Source organism: Coregonus clupeaformis, chromosome 18, assembly GCF_020615455.1.
Source record: "Coregonus clupeaformis isolate EN_2021a chromosome 18, ASM2061545v1, whole genome shotgun sequence".
Lineage (NCBI taxonomy): Eukaryota > Metazoa > Chordata > Actinopteri > Salmoniformes > Salmonidae > Coregonus > Coregonus clupeaformis.
The window spans coordinates 33,721,765-33,735,524 of record NC_059209.1 but is presented as its reverse complement, the minus strand read 5'-3'; the positions used below and the strand labels follow the sequence as shown (position 1 = coordinate 33,735,524).

The 13,760-nt window shown below is 42.1% G+C and overlaps 1 protein-coding gene across 1 annotated transcript in view; it reads left to right on the top strand.

Moving 5' to 3' along the window:
• Positions 1-491: 491 nt before the first annotated feature.
• LOC121530690 (WD repeat and FYVE domain-containing protein 3) overlaps positions 492-13,760 on the top strand; it is a 204,728-nt gene continuing 191,459 nt past the window's right edge. Inside the window, exon 1 of the mRNA XM_045226849.1 lies at positions 492-648. The gene's annotated coding sequence lies outside the window, so the exon portion shown is untranslated. The remainder of the gene's footprint in view (positions 649-13,760) is intronic.

Genomic DNA, 13,760 nt, shown 5'->3' with positions numbered 1-13,760 from the left:
CCTGATTTTGCTGATGCCATGTTTACACCATTAAGAGGCTTTGAAACCACCAGTCGGCCATATTGGCACTCCCCAGTAGGAGCAGTCCTCCATAGGAAAGAATGGAATTCTACAGTATTTCAATTAAATGTTCCAAGAACAAAATGACATGTACTTAAGTATTTTGTTATGGAAGTGGGGACTGTAACATTAGTACTATCTACTTTGTATATGTATTTTATTTTATTTTATCTCACATAATATAATTTTGAAGTATGCATTATGGTGTCTGTAATTTAATAAACGTGTCAAAAACGAATGTAGACTATAAATGCTTCCAAATTATTTTATACAGTTGAGTGCCAAGATGGCTGCGCGGAGGCTTCAATACAGCGCCCCCTGTTAGTCATCCAGGGTTGATCCACATCATTGGTTGGGACCTTGCTGGGACGAGTAGAGACGGAGGAAGGAGGTTGTGTTGTTTGGATGTTGAGCAGGATTAAAGATGGCTACCAGCAGAAGAAGCAGGATCTGCAGCCACTTTGGGATTATGGCATTATTGGTTCTATTTGGATGAAAAGAGAGCCAGGACAGCGTTATATTGATACTATTACAGATTTATCCTCTATCTTTTGCCTGGAGTATTCCAACATAAACGCACGTTTACTGGTAAGTTGACGACCGATACCAAATACATTTCTACCTAGCTCATAAAAACCTAACCTCTAGCTAGCTTCAACGCTAGATCGGAATCATCAAATCAAATGCTGGTTTACGTGCCCGCGTTAGCTAAGGCGGTACAGCTGGTTTTTGCCGACCAGCCAACACAGTTTTTTTGTAACAATCCGCATTCGTTCGTATTTCGTTTATGAAAAAATGGGGGGGGGGTTTCGTTTATGAAAAGATGGGGGGGGGTTAGAAGAACACAAGATTGGAATAAACCAACTGTTTTTTTTTTATACAACCACTTGCTTTCCAACGACTGCATTGTGGTTGTGAATACTAGCTAAATAAACCTAGCTAGCTAGTTAACTAGCGGTTTAAGCAAGCTAAGTAATGTTGTGTTGACAATCGGCTAACCTTTTTTGACATTAAGACAAAACGGAAGAAGAATTAGCTTTGCTCTGACAGCCTTTGAATTAAGGAAAGCTTGACAATTGCAGCCCAGTACGTTTGGGATATAGCTGACTACCAACCATGGCATAGATGGCAAGGGTGTGTAGCTTGCCCAGTAGACTAAAGGAGCCTTATAGTTAAAGGACCTTACATGTTCTGTTTAGAGGCGAATTGGCCCTGGCAGCCCAAATACTCCCATCTAATTGTAAATCGATTCTCAATAGCGGTAAGTTACTGTTCTAAAAACGTAAAGCCCTTTACGTTCATATCACTAGCTAGTGACGTTAGTTTGATACCGGATCTCCCGACGCATGGATCACTTTATCAGAAGTACGTCTTCAATGACGTCCGATGCTGCGTTTGATCCCACTGATTTAGCGGTTGTTCTTGTCCCTTTCTTCGCTTTCAAAACACAGATCTCTACTGGACGTCTTACTGGAAAAATATAGTTAGGATTTTGTACAGAAAGTTTAACCTGGTCGGTAGTTTAGCAGGTAGAGTAGGGAATTATTGAAAATTCAAGTTCGTGAGGGTATGAGGTCGATTCCAGTTGAAGACACATTATTTAGAAAATAAACCACACTTTTCTGCACTGTTGTTTTAAATAATTTCTTTTATTTAGTATTGTATAAGCTTCTGTCTTAAGCATCCTAAATAATGTAATAGATTCAGTTTTTGAAAAATAGTAGCCTAAACTTGAAGGCAGAAAAGGGAAGCATGATGCGAACCTGGTATTTCAACTGATTATAGGCTACAATGACTTACTGCTGCGCCATGGAGTTTTGAAGAATACAGTGGGGGAAAAAAACGTCTATCTGATAATCACATCTGCTATTTATTGCTGACCAGCAGATTTCACTAATGTGCATTATGAACAGATAATGAAGCTTCGCGTAATGAACCGTTTTTCGCCACAATTTGGTGAAAGCGCCGAAGCCTTCAAAAAAGCCTCAGTTTCCCATCACTACATATCACATCAGAAATATTTTCACAAATGCAAAATATACACATACTGAACACGGTTTTAACACAGTTGCAGTTAACAGTATTTTTCAGTGACAATATGTTTGTGGCGTCCGTCTTCCGTTTACACACAGGTATTAGGAGAGCTAGTCGATTTGTCTAACGTCTGTTTTCTGTAAACAAGCGCTGTTACATAGAAATATGTCAGTGGGAACCCAAACCTTATTGAGCGTCTATGAATGGGGTAGTGTGTAGCTAGCTAGCTATATGCCGGTCAGCTAGCTCGCTGGTCATGAGTAGCTAGCTAGGTTACCAGCTTGTAGTTGTTTTGATTTATTGTATTACTTGCATTATTTGTCTGAAACTCTGATTTGCCACTGTTACTTCAACTCATGTGCACCGTCCCCTGAACTGCCAACCCCCAAAAGTGAATCTGAGTTTAGTCAAGGTGGTGATGCATGCCATTGTTCATGGCGACACACCTGGCAAGCTTCTGCAGTGCTCTATAGTTTTTTTAATCCACCCAATATATTTCACTGAATCCAACCATGCAAACGTCACAATTGTCTGATTTGCAATAGTCACTTAGCTAGCTAGCTATACTCAAACTAAACAAACATTGGTGGAGTGGAGTAAGCCCATGTTCTACTGACTGGCATTTTCCTGGCACAACATACATCATCATAGATAACATACATCACAGGGATTGACATTAACTTTTTTAGCCACTTATCCGGACAATACCAATTACCATAGAGAATCAGACAGAAATGTTGGAGGCTACTCTGCCTATTGGCTTCTTTGCATATTCAAGCCTGTCTCAAAATACAACACTGCCCCTTTAAGGCTCTCCTGGAGGATGGTTTGCCACACTTGGTAGCCTATAGAATATTCCATCCAGAGCTCCAAATGAAGGGTGTCCCGTCGTCCCCGAGACGATAAATATGTCTACGGTTGAAAACAGACTCTGGGACAGTTCAGGGACAACAGATCCTAAATTCATACAACCACTGCACTTTTTTTTTTTTTTTTTTTTTTTAAGCAATTAGGCTGATGCAACAGATCAGACCATTTAACTTTAAAATGTTGATCAAGTTGAATTTCTTCATATTATAAACTCAACACATGGCAAATGTTCCAAAGGATCTGTTAGAAATGAAGAGAGGAGAGATCTAAAGATGCATCAATTAGCATGGGTTACTATTATGACTAGGATTATGCCTTTGACTGCTGGACAATAGAATACAGTTGATTTTGAAAACCAATAGAACATGACAAAAATGCTGGTTTCAATGGCATATTATAAGTGTTTATAAAATAATTCCCTCAACATTTCTATGGTTGTATTTTAGCTATGCTACTTTGAAACAAGGCAAGACATGCTTCAAAAAAATGACAAAACGTCCAGGTTTTAAACAATTACGTTTATGGTTAAATAGTTTCAAAATGTTGACCGCCTCCTCTCAGATTCAAGGTGTCCGGTCTTGTGATCATTTGATTAGAACGAATCGTGCCTCGAGTGTGTTGACAGAATCAAACCTTTAGACGTTAATGTTAATTATCCTTAATTATATTTGTTAAACATGACTGGTGTTTAGCCTATATTTAGTTTCATACAAGTTTGGCTACATTTTCTGGTGCCTCCCTCATGTCAGCATCGGTTTGGACATGAGTCTGTAGCCAATATGCACATAGGCTTTTATTTATTTATGTATGTACATGAAAAATGTATTCAAATATTATACCAATGTTGGCCTCTCTGATCCAGTTCTGATCAGAGTAATTATTTCATATAGTGATAAAAAAACAACTTGTCCATTCGGACAACTTAAATCTATATTATTTTTGTCCGCCAATTTTTTACTTGTCCCGGTCAAGAGAACAATCTGGGTTAATGTTGAGCCCTGCATCATCATAGATAACATACAGTGCCTTCAGAAAGTATTCATACCCCTTGACTTATTCCACTTTTTTTGTTACAGCCTGAATAAAAAAATTGATGAAATATGTTTTTTCACAACCATCTACACACAATAACCCCATAATTACAGTTAATTTTTTATTTATTTATTGAAAATGAAATACAGAAATATCTCATTTTACATAAGTATTCACACCCCCATTGCTATGACACTCCAAATTCAGCACAGGTACATCCAATTTCCTTTGATTATCCTTGAGATGTCACTACAACTTGGGTCCACCTGTGGCCAATTGAATTGTTTGGACATGATTTAGAAAGAAACACACCTGTCTATATAAGGTCCCACAGTTGACAGTGCATGTCAGAGCAGAAACTAAACCACGACTTCCAAGGAACTGTCCGTAGAGCTCCGAGATAGAATTGTAATGAGGCATATATCTGGGGAAGGGCATAAAACCATTTCTAGAGTGTTGAAAGAGGACAGTGGTCTCCATCGTTGGGAAATGTACGAAATATGGAACTACCCAGAGTCTGCCTAGAGCTGGCCGTCCGACCAAACTGAGCAACCGGGAAAGAAGGACCTTGGTCAGAACTACCACTGACCACTCTGACAGAACTACAGAGTTCCTTGGCTAAGATGGGAGAACCTGCCAGAAGGACAACAGTCTCTACAGCACTTCAGTAATCTGGGATTTATGGGAGAGTGGCCAGACGGAAGCCACTTCTGAGAAAAAGGCACATGACCCCTGGAGAAGGTAAAAAGCCATGTGAAAGACTCTGAGAGCATAAAGGCAAAAGGTTCTGATGAGACAAATTGAACTCTTTGGCCTGAATGCAAAGTGCTGTCTGGAGAAAACCAGGCACAGCTCATCACCCGTCTAACACCATCCCTACCTTGAAGCATGGTGGTTGCAGCATCATGCAATGGGGATGCTTTTCAGCGGCAGAGACTGGTAAGGATAGAGGGAACAATGAATGGAGCCAAATACAAGCAAATCCTTGATGAGAACCTGCCTCAGATTGCAAACAACCTTAGACTGGGGCGAAGATTTACATTTTAACAGGACAATGACCTCAAGCATACAGCCACAGCAATGCTGGAATTACTTCAGAACAAGAATGTGAAAGTCCTTGAGCGGCCCACCCAAAGCTCGGGACTTGAATCCCATTGAAAATCTGTGGAAAGACTTGAAGGTTGCTGTTCACCGCCGCTCCCCATCTAACATTTTGTTACGTAACAGCCTTATTCTAAAATTGATGAAATAGTGTTTCATCAAGGATCTCTCTGTACTTTGCTCCGTTCATCTTTCCCTCAATCCTGACTAGTCTCCCAGTCCCTGCCGCTGACGAACATCCCCACAGCATGATGCTGCCACCACCATGCTTCACCATAGGGATGGTGCCAGGTTTCCTCCAGACATGATGCTTGGCATTCAGGCCAAAGAGTTCAATATTGGTTTCATCAGACCAGAGAATCTTGTTTCTCATGGTCTGAGAGTCCTTTAAGTTCCTTTTGGCAAACTCCAAGCGGGCTGTCATGTGCCTTTTACTTAGGAGTGGCTTCCGTCTGGCCACTACCATAAAGACCTGATTGGTGGAGTGCTGCAGAGATGGTTGTCCTTCTGGAAGTTTCTCCCATCTCCACAGAGAAACTCTAGAGCTCTGTCAGAGTGACCATTGGGTTCTTGGTCACCTCCCTGACCAAGGCCCTTCTCCCCCGATTGCTCAGTTTGGCCGGGCAGCCAGCTCTAGGAAGAGTCTTGGTGGTTCCAAACTTCTTCCATTTAAGAATGGTTGAAGAATGGTGTTCTTGGGGAACCTTCAATGCGGCAGAATTTTTTTTGTACCCTTCCCCAGATCTCTGCCTCGATACAATCCTGTCTCGGAGCTCTACGGACAATTCCTTCGACCTCATGGCTTGGTTTTTGCTCTGACATGCACTGTCAACTGTGGGACCTTTATATAGACAGGTGTGTGCCTTTTCCAAATCATGTCCAATCAATTGAATTTACCACAGGTGGACCCCAATCAAGTTGTAGAAACATCTTGTAGTAGTTTAGTTTGGAACACAACCCTGCATCCCGCCATCACACAATTACTGTTGTTCAGAGGTCGCGTTAACGCAGCTTCTCAGTTTTTCACGCAGAAAAATGTGTAGCTACTTTTCACCGGTACTTATCTCGGTGTAGCCTACTTTTCTCAGGTAAAATGATATAACTTCAAGCATGTTTTGGAGTGCTGCCATTTTGGAGTGCCACCGTTTCCCAATGTTTTCTTGAACTTGGGATTTCATTTGAAGTTATTGTCATATATGGCAGAGCACCCAGCTATTAAAGCTAGAGCGCACCTGTTACCCACTAAATATAAAAACAGTTATTTGTTGATTTTATGGGACGTTGTATTGTGCCCTTACACGCATTCCTTTTATGCGTGAATCAATCTTCTCTTTACGCTTCGGGTCCACAGTCAGCACACAGCTTCAGGGCTTTGTGTGAGCAAGTCCCACAAACAAATTGGTTTTCATGGGCCTTGTTTCGAAGTGCACCTGCCGCAGGTGTCTGAAGAGGTTGCGTGGCATGGTCTCTCTGAAGAGGTTGCGTGGCATGGTCTCTCTGAAGAGGTTGCGTGGCATGGTCTCTCTGAAGAGGTTGCGTGGCATGGTCTCTCTGAAGAGGTTGCGTGGCATGGTCTCTCTGAAGAGGTTGCGTGGCATGGTCTCTCTGAAGAGGTTGCGTGGCATGGTCTCGCGGAAAAAGTCCACCCCATACCAGACCAAAATGACTCCACATCCATGCTCTTTCCGAATGTTTTGGCATTCAGATCCTACATCTGGTCACTTCTTCCATGGGCAAACGTGTATGGAAAGTTTTGTTTAAATCAAAAGGGATGCTGTCAAAAAGTGATTGATTTCAAATGGATTTACCCTTCTAAACCAAAAAATACGCTTTTCTCATACAATTACAATGTAGTTTGGATTATTGCCTGAACAGTCGCTAAAATTGTATTTGGTTGTGATCTTTGCAAAATACCTATTTTTGGATGCAGCAGTTGTTAGCTAGGATGCTAATGCTCATTGGCATAGGCTGGAATCAAAGCAAGCCAAAGAGCCATTTTACCGGTTGAAGTTGAAGTGTTTAAGTATAATGCAGTTGATTTGCGACGATGACACACATTATATTAAGCAGGACATTCATACGAGCCTTTATAATCCAAAAGTAGCGTGAAATGCACATGTAAATGGAGGCCTTTCCCCTATGAGAACTCCCCTTTGTTCTGTGTGGCTGTCGGGTGTAAACACGGAAAGGGGTCTGTGTGTCAGTTGGATGCTAGAGGAGGCTACAAGCATCCGTTTCCCTTTGAAAAATCTGATGAAGCCAGGGGTCATTTCCATGATCACAAACGTGTGAAGTTCAATGTCAAATTCGGTGTCAAATGAAAGCAAAGAGTCTATATATATATTTTTTTTAAATGAAGGAAACTGATGCCTTCAGGAAGTCGTCACACCCCTTGACTTTTTCCACTTTTTGTTGTGTTTACAGCCTGAATTTTAAGTTGAGGAGATGTTTTTTTCAGTGATTTACACACAATACTCCATAATGTCAATGTGGAATTATGTTTTTTTGAAATTTTTACAAATGTAATAACAAAATGAAAAGTTGAAATGTCTTGAGTCAATAAGTATTCAACCCCTTTTGTTATGAGTAAGTTCAGGATTAAAAAAATGTGGTTAATAAGTCACATAAATTGCATGGACTCACTTTGTGTGCAATAATAGTGTTTAACATGATTTTTGAATGACTACCTCATCTCTGTACCCCACACATACAATTATCTGTAAGATCCTTCAGTCGAGCAGTGAATTTCAAACACACATTCAAACACAAAGACCAGGGAGGTTTTCTAATGAATCGCAAAGAAGGGCACCTGTTGTTAGATGAGTGTCTGCTTTTTATATTTTTACCCAATATCCCGTTGATGGTGAAGTTATTAATTACACTTTGGATAGTGCATCAATTCACCCAGTCACTACAAAGACACTGGCATCCTTCCTAACTCAGTTGCCAGAGAGGAAGGAAACTGCTCAGGGATTTCACCATGAGGCCATTGGTGACTTTCAAACAGTTAGAGTTTTAATGGCTGTGATAGGAGAAAACTGAGGATGGATCAACGACATTGTAGTTACTCCACAATAATACTAACCTTATGGACAGTGAAAAGACGGAAGCTTGTACAGAATAAGAATATCCAAAAAACATGCATCCTGTTTTGCAACAATGCACTAAAGTAATACTGCAAAGCAATTCATTTGTTGTCCTGAATACAAAGGGTTATGTTTGGGGCAAATCCAACACATTACTGTGTACCACTCTCTATATTTTCAAGCATGGTGGTGGCTGCATCATGTTATGGGTATGTTTGTAGTCGTTAAGGGCGTTTTTCAAGAAAAAAAAAAGAAGAACGGAATGGAACTAAGCACAGGCATTGTGTGTAGACGGGTGAGGAAAAAATTATATTTAATCAATTTTGAATTCAGGCTGTAACACAACCAAATGGGGAAGAAGTCAAGGGGAATGAATACTTTCTCAAGGCACTGTAGACATTTTTCAACTATTTTCCATCCTAGAAATTAGGAATACGCAAAGGTTTGATTTCTTGTCAAACAGATGGAAAAGGAGTCTTCGAAAACATCTACCAGAAAAAGTCTTAAGGTTTTAGAAATAAATTAAAACACAATAATGTTGAAGTAAAGACCCCTGCCAACTAATATCAACATCTTATATTTACTTTAGGAAAAATTGTTCTGCCTTCTGTAAGATAAGAAACAATGTCTTGTGCCTTGAAATTCTGTTACCAAAAACCCACATATCTTTAAATGGTAGGTAGCATAAACGTAACCACATGTAACATATGGATTTGCATTAGTATACGCATCAAAAGTCCCAATGCAAAGTCACACCTCACTTTTCAAATTTTTTTGAGTTATTACATAATACCGATCAGAATTCGGAAGAATGCCGAAGTCATGTCGGAAAGTGTTTTTCCGGGTCGTTATGTAATATGGAGGCAAACCAGCCTATTCCCTATAATGTAAACTCCAACGGAAATAACTTCAAATGTATAACTTCAAATTAAACCAAATCATTTTCACTCATGTCTATTGGTTTCAATTTAATTTTCAGCCAACTTACAAGCAAATACTTTTTAATGAATTTATGGTCACAAATCAACTTGCAAGGTTGCTAGCCAAGCCCGCTAACGTTAACCCTACTAGCCTGCTAACAGGGAGAAAAATGTAAGGACACGGCTGACGCTTAAACCGACTAGCCAAACCCTTAACCCTAAACCTTACCCTAACCTAATGTGAATAAACTCTGAAATTAAATATCGGTTTGGGCGTCAGGTGTCTCCTTATAGGCTTTTCCCTGGTAACGTTATGTTAGCACTGAATGAGTCAGCCAGTTGCTATCGACACCCAGCTTACAGTTACATGAAGGGAAACCAAAGTTTTGGAAATGCATAACGCCAACTAACCAAATATCAAAGAACGTTTGCTAAATGCAGTTATCTTAGCCAGCAAGCTAGCCAACCAGAGAACGTGATTTTTAGTAAATTGTTAAAAAGTAGTTATTGTGCATGGAGTTGTGTGGTTTGTTAAAGTTTGAAATCAATGGTTTTTGTTTGGCAAACATTTAAAGTGAAAAATCTGTCTCAGCCTTGGGACAATTCCATGGTAACGAAATTGCGCTAAGACCTCCTAGGCTCTTCTGTATATATTCTTCCAATAGCAATGTTGTAGCACCCAAGCTACAGTAATGAGACATGTTTTAGCCCCCTACCAAGCTACAATAATAAACGTTCTAGCCCCTACCAAGCTACAGTAATGAGAAATGATCTAGCTGCCTACCAAGCCACAATAATGAGAAAATCTAATTTGCTGAATTTTTTAATGTTGCCTGTCTGATGGCTGCTCTAGGTAGGTAGCTTTTAGCCGACCCCCCCAGCCCTCAAGATGGTATGTTCCTGTTCCTCTCCCAACCAGCCCTTCTGCCCCACCCGTAGGTAGCAGTTATTTCCCCCCTGTTCTCAAGCCCAGATGGTATCTTCCTGTCCTGTTGTGAAAGAGACTGACCCTACACCCCCCCCTTTTTTCTAGCCCCCAGATGGTATGTTCCTCACCATAGGCAGGCCTAGCAGTTATATTGCCTGTTCTCAAGCCCAGATGGTATCTTCCTGCCCTGAATGACCCCCCCAACCCCCAGATGGTATCTTCCTGCCCTGAATGACCCCCCAACCCCCAGATGGTATGTTCTATCCTGTCCTGTTGTGACGGTGCCGCCCCCCTTCCACCCGCGTGGTCTGGTTGTGAGGCAGGTGACAGTGGGGATCAGCTGTGCCAGTCCCCTGAAGGCCACACTGACTGACTGACTGCCTGCCTGTACGCTGGCACACACCGCCCCAGGCACTGCCAACACACAGCCAGAGATAGAGCTATAGCCACGCGTCCAGCCTTCCCTCTACGCCGAGTCTAGTCTGGATACCGCTAATGTCTTAGTTAACGGACGTCAAAACAACAAATGCAGATAACCATTATCCTCTGTCCGTCCTCGCTATCGAACATGAAGCACTTTGCTCGGGGCTAAGAGGAGAGAGAGGAGTTACTCGTCTTGGTTTGTGGAATTTGAATATTATTCCCAGTCTCTCTGTGTCTGTCTGTCGGAGGTGACATCTTGAGATGCTGACAGGACACCGGGAGAAGAACAGTAGGTATGGAAACAGGAAAAAAAAGGGCTCGGTTGGTGGATGGTTGTGATGAGGCTCGTCTCCGCGGTGACTGGGGTTTGTTTACTGCTTAGTGAGCTGTCGTCCACGCACAGCGGATTGATTTGCAGCAACGATCGGACATGAAATGGCTTCTTCTCTGCTGTGTCGATGGAACACTGAGGAGGAATTGTCAAGAGACAATCTGTGCGGCCGTCAGGGTTGTTCTATAAATGAGTTTGCATATATCCTGTTTTTCTTGTTTTGTAGTTAGCGTAGCCTATAAATTGCTATGATCTGAAACGAAATAATAGCTGATTTTTGTTCGTAAGATACAGATTTTAGTAGACTTTTTTTAAACGACACACAACTCCTACTTGTGTCATGGTGCCCTAAGCCTGTGTAATGCCTTACATTGACAAGACCTGAAGCAAGCTTGGATTTGTAGTTTCTGGAAATTGCATAAAAGCATTATTTAGAGCCATTAGGCTCACCTTACGTATTTTCTTCTCAGAGAAAGGGAGGCTTTCTGTTTACTGAAGTAAAGCAGATTTGAGAGGCAGAAGGTAACAAAACAGCCTATTGCTCAAGACATGGATAAAGGGTGTATGATTCACGTAGGACATGGATAAAGGGTGTATGATTCACGTAGGACATGGATAAAGGGTGTATGATTCACGTAGGACATGGATAAAGGGTGTATGATTCACGTAGGACATGGATAAAGGGTGTATGATTCACGTAGGACATGGATAAAGGGTGTATGATTCACGTAGGACATGGATAAATGGTGTATGGTCCATGTAGACAGTCTTCATCTTATGGACTTTAAACAATAGCCTGTCTATAGTTTGTTACCCAATTGAACAGACTAGGAACAATCACAGACCTGAAATATTTACCCTAAGTTATTTAGTCTATTCTTTCATATGGCAGACGATTCCAGTAGTATCTAAAAAATATAATGCAGGCCCACGCATTCAAATGCCAAAATTCAATGTATTCTCTATGAATCCATCATCAAGGTCCATTGACATTCATCGTTGTCCACTCCCATCCATTTCAAGGTGTACTGATCGAAACGCATGCTAATTAAGCTCATTGGTGTGTGTGTGTGTGTGTGTGTGTGTGTGTGTGTGTGTGTGTGTGTGTGTGTGTGTGTGTGTGTGTGTGTGTGTGTGTGTGCTGGGCACCTCAGGTAAACTGTGTGTGTACTGGCCTGGGAGCCTAAGGTAAATGATGTGTAAACTGGCTGATATAAAAAATGATTGTGATGGAAGTGGGTCTGGATGTAGTGTGACAGGCCAGGCCTAGTTGACTACGGTGGTAATATAAAGGATAAAACTCTCTGACATCTCTCTCTCTCAGGGTCTTGACTTGCTTGGCATGAGATGTGGGCTATTTCCTGTACGTACTGGCTCCTACCTCAGACTATAACCTGTTTTAGCCATAATGGCACAGATAGAAAGATTAGTCCTCTTTCTGTCTCTGTCTCACTGCCTCAGACTGTTGTTGTTGTTGTGACTCAGACTGTTGTTGTTGTTGTGACTCAGACTGTTGTTGTTGTTGTGACTCAGACTGTTGTTGTTGTTGTGACTCAGACTGTATGTAGGTTAGTAGGTGAAAACTCCATAGCAGTTAGGAGGTTTTTGGTCTCCGCTATGACATGTATTTGAGATTGTTTCATGTAGGCCTAAGCCTACTTTAAAATGGTGTTTTCATGACGAGTAGATAATGACTATCATGTTACTAAATCTGACCAGTTTGTACAGCGGGGAAAAACTCCATTGTTGACACTTGCTTCATCGAAAATATGTATTTATCTTAACTTTTACTAAGTTTGGAATTCACAGATTGTTGTCAGCAGTTCTTGTTTTTTTTCTTGGTGGATGTTCCAGGCTCCTCCTCCATCCCCCCAACTAGCCTGTCCTGTCAGAGCGGAGACGTGTAACTGTGGTTACGTCACAGAGGCTCCGTCCCAAATGCCACCCTATTCCATAGTGCACTGGTCAAAAGTAGTGCACTGCCATTTGGGACAGAGCCTGAGAGATCTCCAGAGGAACCCACACGGTCCCTTTGAAGAGTTGTTAGGCCTAGGTTGAGTCTCAAATGGCACCCTATTCCCACAGGGCCATGGTCAAAAGTAGTGCACTATATAGGGAATAGGGTGCCATTTGAGACACACATAAAACATTTTCCCTGGGCACTGCCTTCACTTTATCTAATAGGAGTTTGTGCTAACTGCTCTTTGAGACGTTTATTGAAGCTGGCGACCCTCTAAGAGAATGCCTTGGCAAAGACTGAAGCTGGCGTCCCTCTAGGAGAATGCCTTGGAAAAGACTGAAGCTGGCGTCCCTCTAGGAGAATGCCTTGGAAAAGACTGAAGCTGGCGTCCCTCTAGGAGAATGCCTTGGAGAAGACTGAAGCTGGCGTCCCTCTAGGAGAATGCCTTGGAGAAGACTGAAGCTGGCGTCCCTCTAGGAGAATGCCTTGGAGAAGACTGAAGCTGGCGTCCCTCTAGGAGAATGCCTTGGAGAAGACTGAAGCTGGCGTCCCTCTAGGAGAATGCCTTGGAGAAGACTGGAAGCTGGCGTCCCTCTAGGAGAATGCCTTGGAGAAGACTGAAGCTGGCGTCCCTCTAGGAGAATGCCTTGGAGAAGACTGAAGCTGGCGTCCCTCTAGGAGAATGCCTTGGAGAAGACTGAAGCTGGCGTCCCTCTAGGAGAATGCCTTGGAGAAGACTGAAGCTGGCGTCCCTCTAGGAGAATGCCTTGGAGAAGACTGAAGCTGGCGTCCCTCTAGGAGAATGCATTGGAAAAGACTGACGCTGGCGTCCCTCTAGGAGAATGCCTTGGAGAAGACTGAAGCTGGCGTCCCTCTAGGAGAATGCCTTGGAAAAGACTGAAGCTGGCGTCCCTCTAGGAGAATGCCTTGGCAAAGACTGAAGCTGGCGTCCCTCTAGGAGAATGCCTTGGCAAAGACTGAAGCTGGCGTCAAATAGGAGAATGCCTTGGCAAAG